The 25,133-nt window shown below is 36.9% G+C and overlaps 1 protein-coding gene across 1 annotated transcript in view; it reads right to left on the bottom strand.

Annotated features, from left to right (window-relative positions):
- LOC130830142 (disintegrin and metalloproteinase domain-containing protein 5-like) overlaps positions 1–25,133 on the bottom strand; it is a 132,960-nt gene that overhangs the window by 43,646 nt on the left and 64,181 nt on the right. The gene's annotated exons all lie outside the window — the stretch shown is intronic.

The following is a 25,133-nucleotide window of genomic DNA, read 5'->3' as shown; positions in this document are numbered from 1 at the left end:
ATTTATAATCTAATACTGATAAGAAACCCAAAGAGCATTTGATTTAACTCTTCTCTTTCCATACTAAAGTCCTTAGCTCTGTTCCCTAGTATCCTAACAACCACTAAACAAGAACTATTGAATTTTAAAATTAAGAAGGATGTGAATGTTCATCTACTTTGGCCATTTAAAATATTTAGTTATATCTAATTTCAAGATCATGAAAAATTAAAAGATATTTAAAGCTGCCCCATCACTTTGACTTGGTGATTTAGGGGTGGGTAGTGTTGATCACATTAATTACATACAATAAGAGATCTTTTGTTGTTGCTACTTTTAATTGACAAGGGAATTCTTCTTAGCAATTTCACAGATTTTTATAGTTGGAGAACAAGATCCATAAGCTTCACTCTCTCTCCCGAAAGACACAATCCGTACATATACAATAGGCTGCAAAACAGGCCAGAATAGATTTGTGAGAGGAATCCACCATAATCAGCAATTCTCTCTTGAAAAGACCAGCTCCTCAGCTCACCAATAAGTACTTAGCTTCTGACTGATTTGCTACAGTCAAAATACTGATCTGATTAAATCTAATTTAAACTTCCCAAATCCCCTCCAATTTTATACAGGGCCAGAAGTAAGATGATGGAAAATTCAAGGTGACACTTTCTTCAAATGTACAGACACCTATGCAGGGCTACAGGGATCAAGAAAATCAGGGAAATATGACGCAACCAGAAGAACACAATAAACCTCCCGAAAATGGCCCCACAGAAGTCGAGATCAAGGAGATGTCTGACAGGTAATTCAAAATAATTGTTCTAAAGATGCTCAAAAACTATAAAAGAAAACAGATACAGAATTTAATGATATAGAGAAAGTAATGCAAGAATGAATTGAGGGGTTCAATAAACAGGTAGAAAACACTAAAAAAAAAAAACCCCACAAATTTGGAAATGAATAAATACAATGACTGAAGAATTCAGTAGAGCATCACTAGCAGACTTGAACAAGTAAAAGAGAGAATAAATGATCTAGAGGATAGGTCAATTAAAATGATCCAGGAATGTGGATCAAGATGGCAGAGTAGGAGGACCCTAAGCTCACCTCCATCAAGAACACATCAAAACTACAACTACTTATAGAGTAACTCTCACTGACAGTGATCTGAAGACTAACAGAATGATTCTTCTGCAACCAAGGCTGTAAAGAAAGAACCACATGGAGTCTGGTAGAAAGGGAAGAGAAGTGAGCTAGTAGGGTTCCAGACCACTAATGGGTGACCCAGGAAAGGAGGGGGAAATCACAGCTTCAGGGATCGGCGCTGGGTAACAATGGGTTTGAGTCACATATTAGGCATCCCAGCCCTGGGTGCAACACGTGAAAGGAAAGCCCCTGTAGTTGGTTTGAAAAGCAGTGGGGCTTACCAGAGAGCTGTATGAAAATGAGACTACACTTAAAGAGTGAATACACAGATTTGCTTACTCCCAGTTCTGGCACAGAAGTAGCATATTGAAAACACATCTGGAAAGGAATGGATCAGAGCACAGTAGTGTGGCTCTAACCCCACAGACCAAGCCACTAACTAAGATGCAAACATTGGAGAAAAAGTGGAACCAGCTCAGAGGTGCAGCCACAAGCTCTTGTTCATAACCAAGGTGGAGGCTGCCATTACAACTGAGAGAAACTCAACTCCCTCAGGGCTCCTGCTCCAGTTCCTTAGGCCTCAGCCATACCCCCAATAGGGTGTTAATTACCACTGAGCCTAGAAGAAGCCCCAGCTCCCACCTGGCTCAGGTTCTAGCACCTTTGAATCCAACCTTACCTCCAACCAAAGTGGCTGCCAGTGCACCATGGGGAAGATGTGGCCCATGCTCACTTTAGGTCCAGCTCTCCACCAAAGCCACTGGGCACATGTGGACTCCACAGTGACAATCCCAGACAAGGACATGCCTTCAAGACTGAGATAAGTAAATGTTTCGCTTAATTTCATAGAGATAAACACAAAAAGTTAAACAAAATGAGAAATGGGAGTATGTTTCAAAAAAAAAGAGATAAAACCCCTGAAAAATCCTAATGAAACAGTGATAAATAATTTACCTGATAAAGAGTTCAAAGCAATAGTAGTAAGAATGCTAACTGAACTTGAGAAAGAATAGAAAAACACGAGAACTTCAACAAAGAACTAGAAAATATTTTTTAAAAAGAACCAGTCAGAGCTGAAGAACATAAATGAAATAAAAAATGCACTGGGGACTTCCCTGGTGGTGCAGTGGTTAAGAATCCACCTGCCAATGTGAGGGACATGGCTTTGATCCCTGGTTCAGGAAGTTCCTACATGCCACAGAGCAACAAAGCCCATGTGCTGCAACTACTGAGCCTGCACGCTAGAGCCCACGAACCACAACTACTGAGCCCATGTGCTGCAACTACTGAAGCCCACGCACCTACAGCCTGTGCTCTGCAATAAGAAAATCCACCATAATAAGAAACCCACACACTGCAACAAAGAGTAGCCCCCGCTCACCACAACTAGAGAAAGACTGTGCACAGCAACGAAGACCCAACATAGCCTCCCCCCAAAATAAAAATAAATAAATAAATAAATATTTTAAAAATACACTGGTAGGAAATAACAGCAGACTAGATGATACAGAATGCTGAAATGACCTCAGAGATAGAATAGTGTGATACACCCAATCAGAAAAGAAAAACAATTTTTTAAAAATTGAGACAACATCAAGTATATTAACATTTGCATTGTAGGGGATTTATAAGGAGAAGAGAGAGAGAGAAAGAGGTAGAAAATGTGTTTGATGAAATTATGGCTGAAAACTTCCCAATGGTGAAGAAGGAAATAGACATTAAGGTACAGGAATCACATAGACTTCTAAACAAGATGAACTCAAAAAGACAGACATCAAGATATATCACAATTAAAATGGCTAAAGTTAAATATAAAGAGAGAATTTTAAAGGCAGTAGGAGAAAAAGAGTCACGTACAAGGGAACCCCTTAAAGGCTATAAGCTGATTTTCTCCAGAAAATTTGAAGGGCAGAAGGAAGTAGTATGATATATTTAAAGCACTGAAAGGAAAAAAACCTACAACTTAGTATACTCTACCCAGCAAAGTTATCATTCAGAATTGAAAAAGAGTTAAGAGAGTTTTTAAGACAAGCAAAAAGGAAACGAGTTCATCATTACTAAACTAAGGGTCTTCTTTAAGTGAAAAATAAAAGATTGCAATGAGAAATGTCACATATATAATAAAGGCTGTGGATCAGCCACATTAATAAGCTAATACAAACATTAAAAAAAAAATTGTAAAACCAACTCAACCTAAAATAAACACACAGGGATAAACATGAAGATTGAAAATATGACATCAAAAACACAAAACTTCGGGGGAGTAAGTAGAAAATGTAGATCTTTTAGAATGTGCTAAGAACAGAGAATTACAAAAACAACTAGAAAACCAAGCAAAAACATGTCAACAAGTACATATCTATCAGTAATCACTTTGACTGTCAAGGGACTACATGCTCCAATCAAAAGACACAGAGTGGCTGACTGGTTTTTTAAAAAAGAGCCATTTATATGCTCCCTACAAGAGACTCATTTCATACCTAAAGACACATGTAGAGTGAAAGTGAGGGGATGGAAAAAAGATGTTTTATGAAACAGAAAATTTTTTAAAAAGCTGGAGTAGCAATATTCATATGAGACAAAGGAGACTTTAGAACAAAGTCCATGATAAAAGACAAAGGAGGTCATCATAAAATGATAAAGGGGTCCATAGGGAAGAAAATGCAACATTTGTAACCATATATGCACCTACTATAAAAGCACTCAGGTATATAAAGCAAATATTAATAAACATAAAGGGAGCAACTGACAGAAATGCAATCATATTAAGGGACTTTAACAACCCACTTAGATCAATGGATAGGTCACCCAGACAGAAATTCAATAAGGAAACAGTGGCCTTAAATGACACATTAGACAAGTTGGATTTGATCAATATCTACAGGACATCTGATAGAAAATCAGCAGAATATACATTCTTTTTAAGTACATATCTCTAGTCTCCAGGAGAGATCACATGCTAGCCCACACAACAAGACTTTGCAAATTTAACAAGTCAAAATTATATCAAGCATCTTTTTTGATCAAAGTGGTATGAAACTAGAAATTGATTACAGAAAAAACATGTGGATATGGACACTAAACGACATGCTACTAAAAACTAACAGGTCAACGAAGAAATAAAAAGGAAATATCCTACTTTGAGACAAATGAAAATCAAAACAGAACTTTCCAAAATCTACAGAACACAACAAAAGTAGCCCTAAGAGAGAATTTTATAACAATACAGACCTCAAAAAACAAGAAAAATCTCAAATAAACAACTTAACCTACCATTTAAAGGAATTACAAAAAGAAATAAAAACAAAGCCCAAAGTCGGCTTAAGGAAGGAAATTATAATAATCAGAGTGGGGAAAAAAGCATCTACTGTAAGATCAGGAGCAACACAAGAATGCCTACTCTCACCATTTCTATTTAGTGTAGTATCAGAAATACTAGTCACAGAAATAAGATAAGAAAAAGAAATAAATCACACCCAAATTTGAAGGGAAGATTTAAATCAGCCACTATTTGCAGATGATATGATACTATATATAGAATATCCTAATGGCCCACCAAAAAAAAAAAATTCACTGAAGTTGCAGGATACAAGATTAATATACAGAAATCTGTTGCTTTAAAATAAACTAATAATAAAATATCAAAGGAGGTAATGGAAAGCAAGAAATAATCTCATTTACAATTATATCAAAAAGAATAAAATACCTAGAAATAAGTTTAACCAAAGATGTGAAACAACAATTCTCTGAAATGTATAAGACACTGATGAAGGAAACTGAAGATGATACATACATATATATGGCACATATATACACTGGAATATTACTCAGCTATAAAAAGGAACAAAATTGAATTATTAGTAGTGAGGTGGATGGACCTAGAGTCTGTCATACAGAGTGAAGTCAGAAAGAGAAAAACAAATACCATATGCTAACACATATGTATGGAATCTAGAAAAATGGTATTGATGAACCTAGTGACAGGGCAAGGATAAAGATGCAGACATGGACTTGAGGACATGGGGGTGGGGGAAGGGGAGGCTAGGACGTAGTGAGAGAGTAGCATTGACATATATACACTACCAAATGTAAAATAGATAGCTAGTGGGAAGGTGCTGCATAGCACAGGGAGATCAGCATGGTGCTTTGTGGTGAACTAGAGGGGTGGGATGGGGAGGGTGGGATGGGGAGGGTGAGAGGGAGGGAGGCTCAAGGGGGAAGGGATATGAGAATATATGTATATAAATAGCTGATTCACTTCGTTGTACAACAGAAAGTAACACCATATTGTAAAGCAATTATAATCCAATAAAGATGTATAAAAAAAACCCTAAAACTCCTAGACAAACACACACACAAAGTGGCAAGAGTGGACACCCTTGTCTCCCTCCTGATCTTAGAGGGAATGCTTTCAGCTTTTCACTATTGAGTCTGTTGTTAGCTGTGGGTTTGTCATATATGGCCTTTATTATGTTGAGGTATGTTCCCTGTATGCCCATTTTCTGGAGACTTTGTCACATATGGTGCTGAATTTTGTCAAAATCTTTTTCTGCATCTATTGAGATGATCATGTGGTTTTTATTCTTCAGTTTGTTAATATGGTGATTCACATGGATGATTTACATATATTGAAGAATCCTTGCATCCCTGGGATAAATCACACTTGATCATGATGTATGATCCTTTTAATGTATTGCTGGATTCAGATACCTAGTATTTTGTTGAGAATTTTTGCGTCTATATTCACCAGTGATATTGGCCTCTAAATTTCTTTTTTTGTGGTATCATTGTCTGGTTTTGGTATCTAGGTGATGGTGACCTCATTGAATGAGTTTGGGAGTGTGTTTTCTGCAGCAATTTTTTAGTAATAGTTTTAGGATGATAGGTGGTAACTCTTCTCTAAGTGTTTAATAAAATTCTCCTGTGAAGCCATCTGGTCCTGGACTTTTATTTGTTGGGAGTATTTTAATCACAGTTCCAATTTCAGTACTTGCTATTGGTCTGTTCATATTTTTTATTTCTTCCTGGTTCAGTCTTGGCAGATTGTACCTCTCTAAGAATCTTTTCATTTCTTCAAAGTTTTACAAATATACCTCTCTAAGAATCTTTTCACTTCTTCAAGGTTGTACAAGTTATTGCCATAGAATTGCTTGTAGTTGTCTCTTATGATCATTTGTATTTCTGTGGTGTCTATTGTAACTTCTCCTTTATCATTTTAATTTTATTGATTTGAGCCCCCCCCCCTTTTTTTTCTTGATGAGTCTGGCTAAAGGTTTATTGATTTTGCTTATTGTTTCAAATAAGAAACTTTTAGTTTCATTGATCTTTTCTATTATTTTCATTTGTTTCTGCCCTCATATTAATGATTCTTTCCTTCTACTAACTTTAGTTTGTGTTTTTCTTTCTCTAGTTGCTTTAATTGTAAGGTTGGGTCATTTACTTGTGATTTTTCTTGTTTCCTGAGGTAAGATTGTATTGATATAGACTTCCCTCTTAGAACTTCTTTTGCTGTGTCCCATAGGATTTGGGTCATCATGCTTTCATTTTCATTTGTTTCTAGGTATTTTTAAAAAATTTCCTCTTTGATTTCTTCAGTGATCCATTGGCTGTTTGACAGCATATTGTTCAGCTTCCATGTGTTTGTGTTTTTGCAGTTTTTTTCTTGTAGCTGATTTCTAGTCTCATAGTGTTGTGGTCAGAAAACATGCTGGATATCATTTCAATTTTCTTAAATTTACTGAGGCTTGCTTTGTGGCCCAGCATGTGGACAATCCTGGAGAATGTTCCATGTGTACTTGAAAAGAATGTGTATTTTACTGCTTTTGGGTAGAATGCTCTATAAATATCAATTAAGCATATCTTGTCTAAGGCCTGTGTTTCCTTACTGATATTTTGTCTGGATGATCTGTCCAGTGATGAAAGTGGGCATATTAAAGTCCCACACTATTACTGTGTTACTGTCAATTTCTCCTTTTATGGCCATTAGTATTTGCCTTATATATTGGGGTGCTCTTATGTTGGGTGCGTATACATTTACAATTGTTATATCTTCTTCTTGGATTGATCCCTTTATCATTATGCAGTCTTTATTTTAAAGTCTATTTTGTCTGATATGAGTATTGCCACTCCAGATTTCTTTTGATTTCTATTTGCTTGGAATTACTTTTTCTATCCCTTCACTTTTAGTCTATATGTGTCTCTAGATCTGAAGTGGGTCTTTTGTACACAGCATATATACAGGTCTTGCTTTGGTATCCATTCAGCCAGTCTATGTCTTTTAATTGGAGCATTTTTTAAAGATTTTTTTTTATGTGAACCATTTTTAAAACCTTTATTGAATTAGTTGCAATATTGCTTTGATTTTATGTTTTGGTTTCTTGGCCATGAGGCATGTGGGATCTTAGCTCCCCAACCAGGGATTGAACCCATACCCCCTGCATTGGAAGGTGAAGTCTTAACCACTGAACTACCAGGGAAGTCCCTTAATTGGAGCATTTGATCCAGTTACGCTTAATGTAATTATCAATACAAATGTTCTTATTGCCATTTACTTAATTGTTTTGGGTTTGTTTTTGTAGGTCTTTTTTCTTTCCTTCCTCTTTCGTTCTCTTCTCTTATGGTTTGATGACTAACTTTAGTGTCGTATTTGGATTCCTTTTTATTTTTTGTGCATGTGTATCTATTGTAGATCTTCACTTTAGGGTTACCATGAGGTTTTCATATAGCAGTCTATATATAAACAAGATTGTTTTAAGTTGCCAGTCTTTTAATTTCAAATGCATTCCCAATATCCTGCATTTCTACAGCCCTCTACTCATGACTGCTGGCTTTGATATCATATTTGTGTGTGGATTATTTTCTACCTTTACTGTATATTTGCCTTTACTGGTGAGCTTTTCCATTCATAATTTTCTTGTTTCTAGTTGTGGCCTTTTCCACCTAGAAATGTTCCTTTAGCATTTGTTTCAAAGCTGGTCTTAGCTTTTGCTTGTCTGTAAAGCTTTTGATTTCTCCATCAAATCTGAATTAGAGCCTTGCTGGATAGAGTATTCTTGGTTGCAGGTTCTTTCATCACTTTAAATATATTGTGCCACTCCCTTCTGGCCTGTAGAGTTTCTGCTGAGAAATCAGCTGATAAACTTATGGGAGTTCCCTTGTATGTTATTTGTTGCTTCTCCCTTACTGCTTTTAATATTTTTTCTTTGTCTTTAATTTTTATCAGTTTGATTACTATCTCTCTTGGTGAGCTCCTACATGGGGTTATCTTGACTGGACTCTCTGTGCTTTCTGGACTTGGGTGACTGTTTCCTTTCCCATGTTAGGGAACTTTTCAGCTATTATCTCTTCAAATATTTCCTCAGGTTCTTTCTCTTTCTATTCTCCTTCTGGGCTCCTAAAATGCAAATGTTGGTGTGTGTAATGTAATCCTAGAGGTCTCTTAGACTGTCTTCATTTCTTTTCATTCTTTTTTCTTTATTTTGTTTTGCTGCAGTGATTTCCACTGTTCTGTCTTCCAAGTCATTTATCCATTCTTCTGCCTCAGTTACTCTGCTACTGTTTCCTTCTAGTGAATTTTTCATTTCAGTTATTGTATTGTACATCTTTTTTTTTGTCCTTTAGTTCTTCTAGGTCTTTGTTAAAATTTCTTGTATCTTCTCATACTGTGCTTCCAGTATGAATTCTTTTTCCAGTAAATTGCCTATCTCCACTTTATTTAGTTGTTCTTCTGTGGTTTTATCTTGTACCTCCATCTGGGACATATTCCTCTGCCATCTCATCTTGTCTAACTTTCTGTGATTGTGCTTTCCATTCTGAAGGCTGCAAGGCTGTAGTTCTCCTTTCTGCTGCTGTCTGCCCTCTGTTGGAGGAGGCGGTCTACAGGGCTTGTATAGGCTTACTGGTAGGAGGGCCTGGTTCCTGTCCACTGGTGGGTGGAGCTGTGTATTGTCCCTCTGGCAGCAGGGCCATGCTCAGTAAGACTTCCAGCAGGCTGTCTGCTGATGGGTAGGGCTGTGTTCCCACCCTGTTTGGTTGTTTGGCCTGAGGAGTCCCAGCACTTTAGCCTATAATTTGTTGGGTGGAGTTAGGTCTTGAGGGGGAAATGGTGGCCTCCAGGAGGGCTCACTCCAATGAGTACTAACCAGAACTGCAGCATCCTGTGTCTTTGTCCACACAGTGACAAAAGCTCCCAGCTCCACTGTAGACCCTCCGATACTAGCAGGTATGTCTTTCCCACTCTCTAATGAGGTCACTGCTTTTTACCCTGGGTTCTGGTGTGCACCAGACCTTGTGTGAACATTCCAAGAGTGGAGTTTCTGTTTCACAGAGTCCTGTGGAATTCCTAAAATTAAATGCTGCTGGCCATCAAAGGCAGATTCTCTGAGGGTTCCTCCTTCCGTTGCTAGATCCCCAAGCTGGGAAGCCTGATATGTGGCTCTGGATATTCACTCTTGTAGGAGAACTGTGGTATAATTTTCCAGTTTGTGGGTTGCCCACCCAGGGAGTATAGAATTTGATTTTATCATGATTGTGCCCCTCCTACCATCTTGTTATGGCTTCTTCTTTGTCTTTGTGTGCTGGGTATCTTTCTTGGTAGTTTCCAGCAGGTTTTTGTTGTTGTTGTTGTTGATGGTTGTTCAGCAATTAGTTGTGATTTTGGTGTTTTCGTAAGAAGGAGTGAGCTCACATCCTTCTACTCCACCATCTTTTCAGCCTCCTGAATGACATTTTTACTGAACTAGAACAAATAATTCTAAAATTTATATGGAACCACAAAACACCTGGAATCAAAGCCATCTTGAGAAAAAAAGAACAAAGCTGGAGGTTTCATTCTCTCTGACTTCAGACTATACCACAAAGCTACAGTAATCAAAACAGCATGATACTGGAACAAAAAGACATAAGTTACTGGAACAAACTAGATGGCCCAGAAATAAACCCACACACATATGGTCAATTAATCTAGAGCAAAGAAGGCAAGAATACACAATGGGGAAGTGACAGACTCTTCAATAAGTGGTGTTGGGAAAACTAGACAACTACATCTAAAAGAATGAAATTAGAGCATTTTTTCTCTCCATTTACAAAAATTAACTCAAAATGTATTAAAGACCTAAATGTAAAATCTGAAACCATTAAATCCATAGAAAAATACATAGGAAGTACACTCTTTGACATTGGTCTTAGCAATATTTTTATGGGATCTGTCTCCTCAAGCAAGTGAGATAAAAGCAAAAATAAACAAATGAGACCTAATCAAAATTTTGCACAGGAAAGCAAACTATCAAGAAAATGAGAAGGCAACCTACTGATTGGTAGAAGATATTTGCAAATGATATGTGTGATAAGGGTTTAATATGCAAAATATATAAAGAACTCATGACCCAATATAAACAAATAACCTGATATTAAAATGGGCAGAGTACATGAATAGGCATTTTTCCAAAGAAGATATACAAATGCCCAACCGGTAAATGAAAAGATGCTCAACATCACTAATTATCAGGGAAATGCAAATGAAAACCAAAATGAGATTTCACTTCACACCTCTCAGAATGTGCATCAACAAAAATCTGCAAATAACAAATGTTGGCACAGATGTGGAGGAAGTGGAACCCTTGTATACTTTTGGTGTGAATGTAAGTTGGTGCAGTCACTGTGGAAAACAGAATGGAGGTTCCTCAAAAAACTAAAACTAGAACTACCATATGATTGAGAAATTTCACTGGGTGTTCATCAAAAAAAATATGGAAACTCTAATTTGAAAAGATATATGTACCCTAATGTTCATAGCAGAATTATTCAGTACATACCCAAGATATGGAAACAACATAAGTGTCCATCAGCAAATGAATGCATAAAAAAAGATGTGGTACATGGTATATAATGGAATATTACTCAGCCACAAAAACTAACGAAATTTTGCTATTTGCAATAATATGGATGGACCTGGAGGGTGTTATGCTCAGTGAATGTCATAAAAAGAAAGAAAAATACTGTATGTTTTCACTTACAAATGAAGTCAAAAAAAAAAAAAAAGAAAGAAAGAAAGAAAGAAAGGAAGAAAACAAAATGAAAGCAACAAAAAAGAAGCAGACTCACAGATACAGAGAACAAACTAGTGGTTACCAGTTGAGAGAGGCTTTTAGGAGTAGCAAGTTATGGGAAGGGGATTAATAGTTATAAACTGCAAGGTATAAAAATAAATAAAATATAAGAATATAATGTACACCACAGGAAATGTAGCCAATATCTTGTAATAACTTTATGTCTAGTATAATCTATAAAAATATAAAATCAAGAATTCCTTGATGATCTAGTGGTTAGGTCTCTGCATTTCCATGGGTTTGATCCCTGGTTGAGAACTAAGATTACATGTGCCACATGGTGGAGCCAAAAATGAATGAATGAATAAATAAAATAAAAAAATAAAATCACTATACTGTATATCTGAAATTAAGATAATATTATAAATCAACTATACTTCCATAAAATAAAATAAATAAAATTATCAAATTAAAGGAGGAAAAAATAGAGTGAAAAGGAATGGAGAACACCTACATGACTTATGGGATACCATCAAAGAAATAATGAACACATCATTGCAGTCCCAGAAGGACAAAAGAGCAAGGAGGGGGGAGAATGCTTCTTTAAAGAAATAATGGATGATAATATCCTATGCCTGGGAGAGATTCGGATATCCAAGTTTATAAAGGTAATAGATCATCTCAAAATTCAACCCCAAGCAATCTTTTGCAATACACATAATCATAAAACTGTCTAAAACCAAAGTCAATGAGACAATTATAAAAGCACCAACAGAAAAACATTTTCTCATCCAAGGAAACTCCCATAAGGCTATCTAAATTTCTCAGCACAGACTTTGCAGGCCAGGAGAGGGTGGGATGATATTTTCAAACTGCTAAGAGAAAGAAACTGCCAAACAAGAATATTTTAACCAGAAAAGTTGTCATCAGAATTTAAGTGAAAATAGAGACTTTCCCTAACAAACAAAACTGAGGGAGTTCATCACCACTAAACATGTTTTACAAGAAATGTTGAAGGGAGTTCTACGAGCTGAAACAAAAAGATGCTACTCAGTAACATTAAAACAAATGAAAATATGGAACATACTGGTAATAATAAGCATATAGTCAGATTCAGTGTATTCTAATACTGTAACATGGTGATGTGATTCTAATATAAAAATTGGAGAAAAAATATTAGAAATAGCTATAGCTTCAACAATTTTTAGTGGATACACAATATGAAAAGATGTAGTTCTCATTACAAGAAAAATACTTTGTAACTATACATGCTGACAGATATTTACAACACATGATCATTTTGCAATATTTACAAGTATTGAATCACTGTGTTGTACAACTGATATCAGTATAATGTTATATTTCAATTTACCTCAATTTTAGAAAAAGATGTAAAAGATGTAAAAAAAAGAAGTGAAATGTGAGAATTTAAAACTTCAGATAACTGTACCCAGAACTTCTACCTTATAGAGTCAACCCTTTATTGTTAAGCTTTATGTTTTCATAAGTTTCATAACTTTGTGTTAAGTGAGTTTTAAATTACAGATATATGAATATAGGATTTGAAAAAAAAAGAAAAAGATGTAAATGGTGACATCAAAAACATAAAAGGGGGGAGTAAAAGGACAGAGTTTTTAATTTGATCAAAGATAAATTATACATACAGTGTATATATGTATCTATGTAGGTAAACATGGCGTATATATGTTTTATGTAAGCCTCATGGGAACCACAAAGCAAATATTTAAAGTAGATACAGAAAGATAAATAGAAGGGAATCAAAGTATATCACTATAGAAAATCATCAATTTACAGAAGAAGGCAAAAAAGAAAAGAAGAAAAATAGGGCTACAAAACACCCAGAAAACAATTAATAAGATGGCATTTGTTGACTATTAAGTACCAATAATTCTTTAAACATTAATGGATTGAATTCTCCAGCCGAAAGGCATATGGTGGTTGGATAGACAAAAAAGACCCAATTATGTGGCCTACATGAGACTCAGTAGAGTTTTAAGGACACACAAAGTCTCAAAATTGACACGGCAAAATATATTCCATGCAAGTAGAAGCCAAAGGAGAGCAAGGGTAGCTATATTTACATCAGACAATATAGACTTCAAGCCAAAAACAGAAACAAGAGACTAAGATGGTCACTATGTAATGATAAAGAGGTCAATTCATCAAGAGGATATAACAATCTTAAATATATAGGCACACAACAATGGAGCACCTAAATATATTAAGCAAATACTAAAAGATCTGAAGGAAGAAATAGACAACCATAGAACAATCCATTGGCAGGGCAAGAATAAAGATGCAGATGTAGAGAACGGACTTGAGGACACAGAGCACTGGAGCCAGGGAAGGGGAAGCTGGGACAAAGTGAGAGAGTAGTACTGACATATATACACTACCAAATGTAAAACAGATAGCTAGTGGGAAGCTGCTGTATAACACAGGGAGATCAGCTCGATTTTAGTGATGACCTAGAGGGGTGGGATAGAGAGCGTGGGAGGGAGGCTCAAAAGGGAGGGGTTATGGGGATATGTGTATAAATACAACTGATTCACTTTGCTGTACAGCAGAAACTGGCACAACAATGTAAAGCAATTATACTCCAATAAAGTTCTGGAAAAAAAAATTGTAAGGGAATTCAACACACCACTTTAAATGATGGACAGTTCATCTAGACAGAAAATCAACAAAAAAAGATGGACATGAACCATACGTTAAACCAAAGGAAACTGACAAATATATTCAGAATATTCCATCCAATCACGGCAAAATTCACATTCTTCTCAAGTACACATGGTACATTCTCCACTATAGAGCAGTGTTAAGTCACAAAACAAGGCTTAGCAAATTTAAGAAGACTGACATCATAGTAATTATATTTTCTTACCACAAAGATATACAACTAGAAATCAATAACAGAAGTAAATCTAGAAAATTAACAAATATGTGGTTATTAAACCATATGCTACTGCACAACCAGTGGGTCAAAGAAGAAATGGAAAGAGAAATCAAGAAATATCTTAAAACAAGCAAAAATATAACATAGGAAAACCTATGGGATGAAGGCAGTCCTAAGAAGAAAGTTTGCAAAAGTAAATGTTACATTAAGAAAAAATAAAGATCTCAAATAAAGAACCTCACTTTACATAGCAAGGAACTAGAAAAATAAAAAACTAACATGAATGTTAGCAGAAGGAAGGAAATAACAAACATCATAGCAGAATAAATGAAACAGAGACCAGAAAATCATAGAAAGAAACAAAGAAATGAAGAACTGGTTTTTTGAAAAGAAACAAATTTGACAAAACTTTAACTAGACTAAGTCAGAAAAAAAGAGAGGATTCAAATAAATAAATAAGAGAATTTCAAGAGAAAATATTACAACTGCTACCACAGAGTACAAAGGATCCTGAGAGACTACTATCAACAGTTATAAACCAACAAACTGGACAACCTAGAAAAAATGGATAAAATCTTCAAATACATACAAATGATCAAGACTAACACATGAATAGAAAATCTGAACAGACTAATAACAAGAAGATTCAAAAAACTTCCAACACAGAAAAGCTCAGGACCAGACGATTTCAGAGGTGAATATGAAACATTTAAAGAAGAATGAATGCCCATCCTTCTCAAACTCTTCCGAAAGATTGAAGAGAAGGAAACACTTTCAAACTCCATTTATGAGGACAGCATTATCTTGATACAAAAACCAAAGTGTAAGGATACTACAAGAAAATCATAGACCAATAACCTCAATGAATACAGATGTTAAAATTCTCAAAAATATTAGCAAACCAAATTTGACATCACATTAAAAGAATAATTCACCTTGATCAAGTGGGATTTATCTCTGGGATGCACGGCCAGTTCAACAAAAGGAAATCAATAAATGTGATATGCCACATTAATAGAATGAAAGATAAAATTATATGATCATTCAATAGATGCATAAAAAGCATTTGACACAACACAACATCCTCTTATGATAAAAACTCTCAACAAGTTGGGACTACAAGGAACATACTGCAACACAACAAAGGCCATATATGACATACTCACAGCCAATGTCATACTCAATGGTGAAAGGTTGAGAGCTTTTCCTCTACAATCAGAAAGACAATGGGACCCATTCTCACCAGTCCTACTCAACATAGCACTGGAAGTGCTAGCTAGAGCAGCTCAGAAAGATAAAGAAATAAAAGGTATCCAAATCAGAAAGGAAGAAATAAAATTGCCCTTGTTTGCAAACGATATGATCTTATATACAGAAAATCCTAAGACTCTACCAAAAAATTCTTAGAATAAACACATTTGTTTAAGTTACAGGATACAAAATTAACATATATTAGACAGATGCATTTCTGCCCACTAATAACTAAACAGTTGTAAAAGAAAAAGAAACAAAGAAACCAATCCAATTCACAGTAGCATTTGAAAGAATAAAATGCTTAGGAATAAATTTCACCAAGGAGGTGGAGTATCTGTCCACTGAAAACAAGACTCTGATGAAAGAAACTGAAAACACAAACAAATGGGAAGATACCCCATTATCATACATTAGAAGAATTAATATTGTTTAAATGTCTGTATTATGCAAAGCTATCTATAGATTCAATGCAATCCCTCTAAAAATTCCAATGGCACATTTCAACAGAAATATAAAAAACAGTCCTATCATTTTTGTGGGGTCACACAAGACCTCAAATAGCCAAGGCAATCCTGAGAAAGAAAAAAAAGCCAGGAGATTCATACTTTTTGATTTCAAACTACACTAAAGTTTACAGTGATCGAAACAATATGGTGTTTTCATAAAAATAGTCACACAGACCAATGGAACACAGTTAAGAGCCCATAAATAAACCCCTTACCCACAGTCCACTAGTATTTGCCAAGGGAGCCAAGAAACTCAATAGGGAAAGGAAAGTATACTCAGTAAATGGTGTTGGTAAAATTGCATAACTACATGCAGAAGGATGCAATTGGACCACTTACACCACTCAGAAAAATGAACTTAAAATGGATTAAAGACTCAATCATAAGACACAAAACAGTAAAACTCCTAGAAGGAAACATAGAGAAACAGTTCCTTGACATTTGTCTTGGCAGCAGCAATTTCCTGAATGTGACACCAAAAGCAGAAGCAACAAAAGCAAAAATAAGTGGGACTACATCAAACTAAAAAGCTACTGCACAGCAAGAGAAACAAGTAATAAAATAAAAAGGAACCTACAGAAGGGGAGAATATTTGAAAATTATATACATGATAAGGCATTCATATCCAAAGCATATAGAGAACCCTTACAACTTCCTAACAACAACAACAAAGATTTGAAAGTGGGCAAAGGACCTGAATAGACATTTTCCAGAGAAGACATATAAATGGCCAATAAGTACATGAAAAGGTGCTCAACATCATGAATTACAAGGAAATTCCAAACCAAATTCACAGTGAGACATCACATCACACCTCTTAGTTTTGTTATTATCAAAAAGATAAGAGAGTCTGCAGGATCCTGGGGAAACTGGCAGCAGCCGGCAAAGGACTGAATATTCGTCTAATCCAATACTTGGACATTAGTCTGAGGCTTGGACAGTCTTCTATAAACACCTCTATCACCAGGACAAGCAACCCCGAAAGCTTGGACAACCATGAGGAAACAAAGAAACACCATGCAGGCAAAGGAGCAGGAAAAAAACCCACAAGACCAAATAAATGAGGAGGAAATAGGAAAAATGCCTGAAAAAGAATTCAGAGTAATGATAGTAAAAATGATACAAAATCTCGATAACAAATTAGAGAAAGTACAAGAAACAGTTCATAAGAACTCAGAAAAACAAACAGCAATGGATAACAAAATAACTGAAATTAAAAATACTCTAGATGCTCTAACCAGCAGAATGACTGAGGCAGAAGAACGAATAAGAGAGTTGGAAGATAGAATGGAAGAAATAAACGCCACAGAGCAGGAAAAAGATAAAAAAATAAAAAGACTAGAAGACAGCCTCAGAGACCTCAGTGATAACCTTAAACGTACCAACATTCGAATTATAGGCATCCCAGAAGAAGAAGAAAACAAAAAAGGGTCTGTGAAAATATTTGAAGAGGTTCTAGTGGAAAACTTCCCCAACATGGGAAAGGAAATAATGAACCAAGTCCAAGAAGCACAGAGAGTCCCATACAGAATAAACCCAAGGAGAAATACACCAAGACACATATTAATCAAACTAACGACAATTCAACACAAAGAAAAAATATTAAAAGCAGCAAGAGAAAAGCAACAAACAACATATAAGGGAAAACCCATCAGGATAACAGCTGACCTTTCTACAGAAACTCTGCAGGCCAGAAGGGAATGGCAGGATATACTGAAAGTCCTGAAAGAGAGAAACCTACAGCCAAGAATACTTTACCCAGCAAGAATCTCATTCAGATTTGAGGGAGAAATCAAAAGCTTTCCAGACAAGCAAAAGTTAAGAGAATTCAGCACCACCAAACCAGCCTTACAACAAGTGCTAAAGCAACTTCTCTAAGTAGGAAACACAAGAAAAGGAAAACACCTACAAATATAAACCCAAAACAATTAAGAAAATGGTAATTGGAACACACATGTCAATAATCACTTTAAATGTAAATGGATTAAATGCTCCAACCAAAAGACACAGACTGGCTGAATGGATACAAAAACAAGACCCTTCTATATGCTGCCTACAAGAAACCCACTTCAGACCAAGGGATACATATAGACTGAAAGTGAAGGGATGGAAAAAGATATTCCATGCAAATGGAAGTCAAAAGAAAGCTGGAGTAGCAATACTCATATCAGACAAATTAGACTTGAAAGTAAAGACTATTAAAAGAGACAAGGAAGGGCACTACATCATGATCAAGGGATCCATCCAAGAAGAACATATCACAATGGTAAATATCTATGCCCCCAATATAGGAGCACCTCAATACATAAGGCAAATGCTAACAGCTATAAAAGGGGACATCGACAGTAACACAATTATAGTGGGAGACTTGAACACCCCACTTACATCAATGGACAGATCATCCAAACAGAAAATAAATAAAGACACACAAGCTTTAAATGACACATTAGACCATCTCGACTTAATTGATATTTATAGGACATTCCATCCAAAAACGACAGACTACACTTTCTTCTCAAGTGCACACGGAACATTTTCCAGGATAGATCACATCTTGGGTCACAAATCAAACCTCAGTAAATTCAAGAAAATTGAAATCATATCAAGCATCTTCTCAGACCACAACGCCATGAGACTAGATATCAATTACAGGAAAAAAACTGCAAAAAATACAAACACATGGAGGCTAAACAATTCACTATTAAACAACCAAGGAATCACTACAGAAATCAAAGAGAAAATCAAAAAGTATCTAGAAACAAATGACAACGAAAACACAACAACCCAAAACCTATTGGACGCAGCAAAAGCAGTTCTAAGAGGGAAGTTTATAGCAATACAGTCCTACCTTAAGAAACAAGAAAATGATCGAATAAACAACCTAACCTTACACCTCAAACAACTAGAGAAAGAAGAACAAAGAAACCCCAAAGGGAGCAGAAGGAAAGAAATCGTAAAGATCAGAGCAGAAATAAATGAAAAAGAAAGGAAAGAAACCATAAGAAAAATAAATAAAACTAAAAGCTGGTTCTTTGAGAAGATTAACAAAATTGATAAACCATTAGCCAGACTCATCAAGAAAAAAAGAGAGAAGATGCAAATCAACAGAATTAGAAATGAAAAAGGAGAAGTAACAACGGACACCTCAGAAATACAAAACATCATGAGAGACTACTACAAGCAACTATATGCCAATCAATTGGATAACCTGGAAGAAATGGATACATTCTTAGAAAAATACAATCTTCGAAGACTGAACCAGGAAGAAATAGAAACCATGAACAGACCAATCACAAGTACAGAAATTGAGGCAGTGATTAAAAATCTCCCAACACACAAAAGCCCAGGACCAGATGGATTCACAGGCGAATTCCATCAAACATTTCGAAAAGAGTTAACACCTATCCTTCTCAAACTCTTCCAAAATATTGCAGAAGGCGGAGCACTCCCAAACTCATTCCATGAGGCTACCATCACCCTGATACCAAAACCAGGCAAAGATGTCACAAAAAAAGAAAACTACAGACCAATATCACTGATGAATATAGATGCAAAAATCCTCAACAAAATACTAGCTAACAGACTGCAACAGCACATTAAAAAAATCATACACCACGATCAAGTGGGGTTTATCCCTGGGATGCAAGGATTCTTCAATATACGCAAATCAATCAACGTGATACATCATATCAACAAATTGAAGGATAAAAACCATATGATCATTTCAATAGATGCAGAAAAAGCTTTTGACAAAGTTCAACATCCATTTATGATAAAAGCTCTCCAGAAAATGGGCATAGAAGGAAATTACCTCAACATCATAAAAGCCATATATGACAAACCAAAAGCCAACATTGTTCTCAATGGAGAAAAACTGGAAGAATTCCCTCTAAGAACAGGAACAAGACAAGGGTGTCCACTCTCACCACTGTTATTCAACATAGTTTTGGAAGTGTTAGCCACAGCAATCAGAGAAGAAAAAGAAATTAAAGGAATCCAAATTGGAAAAGAAGAAGTAAAATTATCACTCTTTGCAGATGACATGATACTATATATAGAAAACCCTAAAGACTCTACCAGAAAACTGCTAGCACTAATTGATGAGTTTAGTAAAGTAGCAGGATACAAAATTAATGCACAGAAATCTCTTGCATTCCTATACACTAACAACGGAAGAGCAGAAAGAGAAATTAAGGAAACTCTCCCATTCACCATTGCAACCAAAAGAATAAAATACCTAGGAATAAACCTGCCTAAGGAGGCAAAAGATCTGTATGCAGAAAACTTTAAGACATTGATGAAAGAAATCAAAGATGACATAAACAGATGGAGGGATATACCATGTTCCTGGATTGGAAGAATCAACATCGTGAAAATGACTGTACTACCCAAAGCAATTTACAGATTCAGTGCAATCCCGATCAGATTACCAATGGCATTTTTCACAGAACTAGAGCAAGAAATCTTACGATTTGTATGGAAACGCAAAAGACCCCGAATAGCCAAAGCAATCTTGAGAAGGAAAAATGGAGTTGGTGGAATCAGGCTTCCTGACTTCAAACTATACTACAAGGCCATAGTGATCAAGACAGTATGGTACTGGCACAAAAATAGAAAGGAAGATCAATGGAACAGAATAGAGAACTCAGAAGTAAGCCCAAACACATATGGGCACCTTATCTTTGACAAAGGAGGCATGAGTATACAATGGAAAAAAGACAGCCTCTTCAATAAGTGGTGCTGGGAAAATTGGACAGCAACATGTAAAAGAATGAAATTAGAACACTTCCTAACACCATACACAAAAATAAACTCCAAATGGATGAAAGACCTAAATGTAAGGCCAGACACTATCAAACTCCTAGAGGAAAACATAGGCAGAACACTCTTTGACATCCATCAAAGCAACATCCTTTTTGACCCACCTCCTAGAATCATGGAAATAAAATCAAGAATAAACGAATGGGACCTCATGAAACTTAAAAGCTTTTGCACAGCAAAAGAAACCATAAACAAGACTAAAAGGCAACCCTCAGAATGGGAAAAAATAATTGCCTATGAAACAACGGACAAAGGATTAACCTCCAAAATATACAAGCAGCTCATGCAGCTTCATACCAAAAAAGCAAATAACCCAATCCACAAATGGGCAGAAGACCTAAATAGACATTTCTCCAAAGAAGACATACAGATGGCCAACACACACATGAAAAGATGCTCAACATCACTCATCATCAGAGAAATGCAAGTCAAAGCCACAATGAGGTATCACCTCACACCAATCAGAATGGCCATCATCACAAAGTCTGGAAACAACAAATGTTGGAGAGGGTGTGGAGAAAAGGGAACTCTTCTGCACTGTTGGTGGGACTGTAAGTTGGTACAGCCACTATGGAAAACAATTTGGAGGTTCCTTAAAAAACTACAAATAGAACTACCATATGATCCAGTCATCCCACTCCTGGGCATATACCCAAAGAAAACCATAATCCCAAAAGAAACTTGTACCATAATGTTTATTGCAGCACTCTTTACAATAGCCAGGACATGGAAGCAACCTAAATGCCCATCAACAAATGAATGGATACAGAAGATGTGGCATATATATACAATGGAATATTACTCAGCTATAAAAAGGGATGAGATGGAGCTATATGTAATGAGGTGGATAGAACTACAATCTGTCATACAGAGTGAAGTAAGTCAGAAAGAGAAAGACAAATATTGTATGCTAACTCACATATACGGAATCTAAAAATGGTACTGATGAACTCAGTGACAAGAACAGGGAAGCAGATACAGAGAATGGACTGGAGAACTCGAGGTATGGGAGGGGGTGGGGGGTGAAGGGGAAACTGAGAAGAAGCGGGAGAGTAGTACAGACATATATATACTACCAACTGTAAAATAGTCAGTGGGAAGTTGTTGTATAACAAAGGGAGTCCAACTCGAGGACGGAAGATGCCTTAGAGGACTGGGGCAGGGAGGGTGGGGGGGAATCGAGGGGGGGGCGTCAAGGAAGGGAGGGAATATGGGGATATGTGTATAAAAACAGTTGATTGAACCTGGTGTACCCCCCCAAAAAAATAAAATAAAATAATAATAAAAAAAAAAAAGATAAAAGACAAGTATTGACAAGGCTATTGAGAAAAGGGAAATCTTGTATACTCTTAGGGGGAATGTAAATTGGTGCAGCCACTATGGAAAACAGTATTCAGATTCCTCAAAATCTTAAAAATAGAACTACCACATTATGTAGCAAACCCACTTCTGGGTACACATCCAAAGAAATTGAAATAAAGATCTCAAAGAGATATCTGCACTTCCATATTCACTGCAGCTTTATTCACAATAGCCAAAATATATAAACAATTTGTCTTCAGCAATGGATGACTGTAAATGAAAATGTGTATATATATAATGGAATATTATTCAGCTATGAAAAGAAGGAATTCCTGCCAGTTGAAACAAACTAGATGAACATTGATGACATTATAAGTGAAATAAATCAGATCAACAAAGACAAATATTGTATGATATTACTTATATGTGGAATCCAAAAAAGCCAGACTCAGAGAAAGAGAGTAACATGATGGTTATCATGGGTTCTAGGTAGTAGAAATACAGAGATATTGGTTGAGGAGTTAAAACTTCCAGTTATAAAGATATTAGCAAGTTCTGTGAATCTAGTGTACAGCATGGTGAGTATAGCTAATAATACTGTGGCATACACTTGAAAGTTGCAAAGAGAATAAATCTTTAAGGTTCTCACCACAAAAAGGAAATGGTAATTATGTGACAGGATGGAAGTGTTAGCTAATGCAATGGTGAGAATCATTTTTGCAATATTTAAATGTGTCAAATCAACACTTTTTAAACCTTAAATTTACACAGTATTATATGTCAATTATATCTTAATAACATTGGTGGCAGGGGAACGGGGCAGAGGAGATTCCCAAGGGAGAAAGAAACAAACAACATAGTGGTGTAGGAAGCACTGGAAGAAAGCCCTCTCACAAATGCACTGACTCAGCAACAATTCACAAATAAATTCCCTTTGTGATGAATCTGAAACTAAATGAAAGTGCCGTCTTCTCTGGGAGAAAGCAAAACCACCGGAGCCAGCAGGGAGATTCAGGAACACTCTCATCAAAAACCTACCCTAGTGCAGTGCTTACAAGCAGAAAGAGACCATCTAGCTCTCAGCTTCACCCAACAGAGAGAAGGAATTTATTTGCAGGTCCAGCACCCATGTATCCCAAGGAGGCTTTCCATAGAACTGGAATTTGCTTTTCAAGTTCTGGGAGCTCTGATGGGTCTGGACAATCTAGCTGCCTAGGGTACAACAAGGACAGCATCTTGGCATATTTGACACTAAGGGGACTCCCCCCTGCTCACCACAGAGTGAGTGGATGAATAATCCCAGCTCTCAGTTTCCCCCTTGAAAGGGGAAGAGTAGACCCACTTGTCCAGAGCCCCAAGTACCAAACTTATAAAAACTGAACTGAAAAATGCACTAGAGGAGTTCAACAGCACAATACATCAAGCAGAAGAAAGTATCAGCAAGCCCAAATACAGGTCTTTGAAAATTATTCAGTGAGAAGAGCAAATAAGACGAAAGAATGAAAGCAAGTGAAGAAAGCTTAAGGGACTTATGGGAGACCACCAAAGACACTAGTACATACATTATGGGAGTTCCATAAGAAGAATAGAGAAAGAATGGATCAGAAAGTATACTCAAAAAAATAAAGGCTAAAATCTTCCTAAAGTGGAGGAAGGAAGTAGATGTTCAGAACAAGGAAGGCTGAAGAACTTCAGATAAGTTGAACCAAAAAAAATCCATACCTTGCAGCATACATCACAACCAAATTCTCAAAATTCAGAGACAAAGAGGGGATATTGAAAGTAGAAAAAAAAAAGTGATTCATCACATAAAAGGGAACCCCCATAAGATTTTTCATGAGAAACCTTACAGGCCAGAAGGTGGTGGGATGATATATTCAAAGTGCTGAAAGATAAAAACTACCAACAAACAATACTTTACAGGATAAAACTGCCCTTCAATTAAGGAGAGGAGGGATCAAACAAGATGGCGGAGTAAAAAACCCCTGAATTCACCTCCTCTCATGAGTATACCAAAATCGCAACTATCTGAGAACAACCATTGATGAAAAAGGCCAGAATCCACCAGAAAAGATCCTCTACAACTAAAGACATAAAGAAGGAACCACAATAAGACAGGTAGGAGGGGCAGACTCTTGATATAATCAAATCCCATACCCCTGGATGGGCAACCCACAAACTGAAGAAAAATTAGAGTGCAGAGGTTCTCCCACAGGAGTGAGAATTCTGAGACCCACAGGAGTAAGAGTTCTGAGCCCTGGTTGGGATCTGCAGCTGGGGGTCCTGCACTGGAAAGACAAGCCCCCACAGCATTTGGCTTTGAAGGCCAGTGGGGCTTAATTTCAGAAATCCCAAAGGACTGGCAGAAATAGAGCCTTCACTCTTCAAGAGCATACAGAAAAGTTCATGCACATGAGGACCCAGGGCAAGAACAGTAATTTGATAGGAGCCTGGGCCAGACCTACCTGCTGGTCTTAGAGAGTCTCCCAGAGAGGCGGGGGTGGCTACGGATCACCCTGGGGACATAGACACAGGCAGTAGCTATATTTGGGAGCATTCTACTACGTGGACACTGCTGCTGGTGGCCACCCTCTTGGGATACTCTCTTTATCTCGGTGACAAGACCTGGCCCTACCAAAGAGCCTGCACGCAATCAGTGCTGGGGTACCTCAGGCCAAACAACTAAGTGGGTGGGAACACAGTCCCATCGAACAGCAGAGAGGCTGCCCAAACATTTCCTGAGCACACAGCCACTCTGGACAGGCCTCTAGACATGGCCCTGCCTACAAGAGGGCCAAGACCAAGCTCCACATACCAGTGGGCAAGCACTGGACCTGCCTTCCAGGAAGCCTGCATTAGTCTCTAGACCAGTCTCACTGACCATAGGGCAGACAGCAAACCCAAGAAACCCACAATCCCACAGCCTGCGGATACAGCCCATGCACAGCAGGCCAGAGCCTATCATGAACCAGCTGTGCCGTGGCCCCACCCACTAGCAGCCTAACACAAGTGTCGACACCTCGGATGCCATATCCAACCTTATCGGAAATCAACTTCTGCCACCAGCAATCTGCCACCAGCTCTGGGGCCTGTAGGTCCTGAAGCCAGACTCCAGTACCTAATTCTGTCTGCTGGTAGTCCAACACTAACCCCAGGACA

The sequence above is a fragment of the Hippopotamus amphibius genome, chromosome 10 (assembly GCF_030028045.1).
Source record: "Hippopotamus amphibius kiboko isolate mHipAmp2 chromosome 10, mHipAmp2.hap2, whole genome shotgun sequence".
Lineage (NCBI taxonomy): Eukaryota > Metazoa > Chordata > Mammalia > Artiodactyla > Hippopotamidae > Hippopotamus > Hippopotamus amphibius.
Note: the sequence above shows the minus strand (reverse complement) of the source record. Positions and strands in the feature narration are given on the sequence as shown.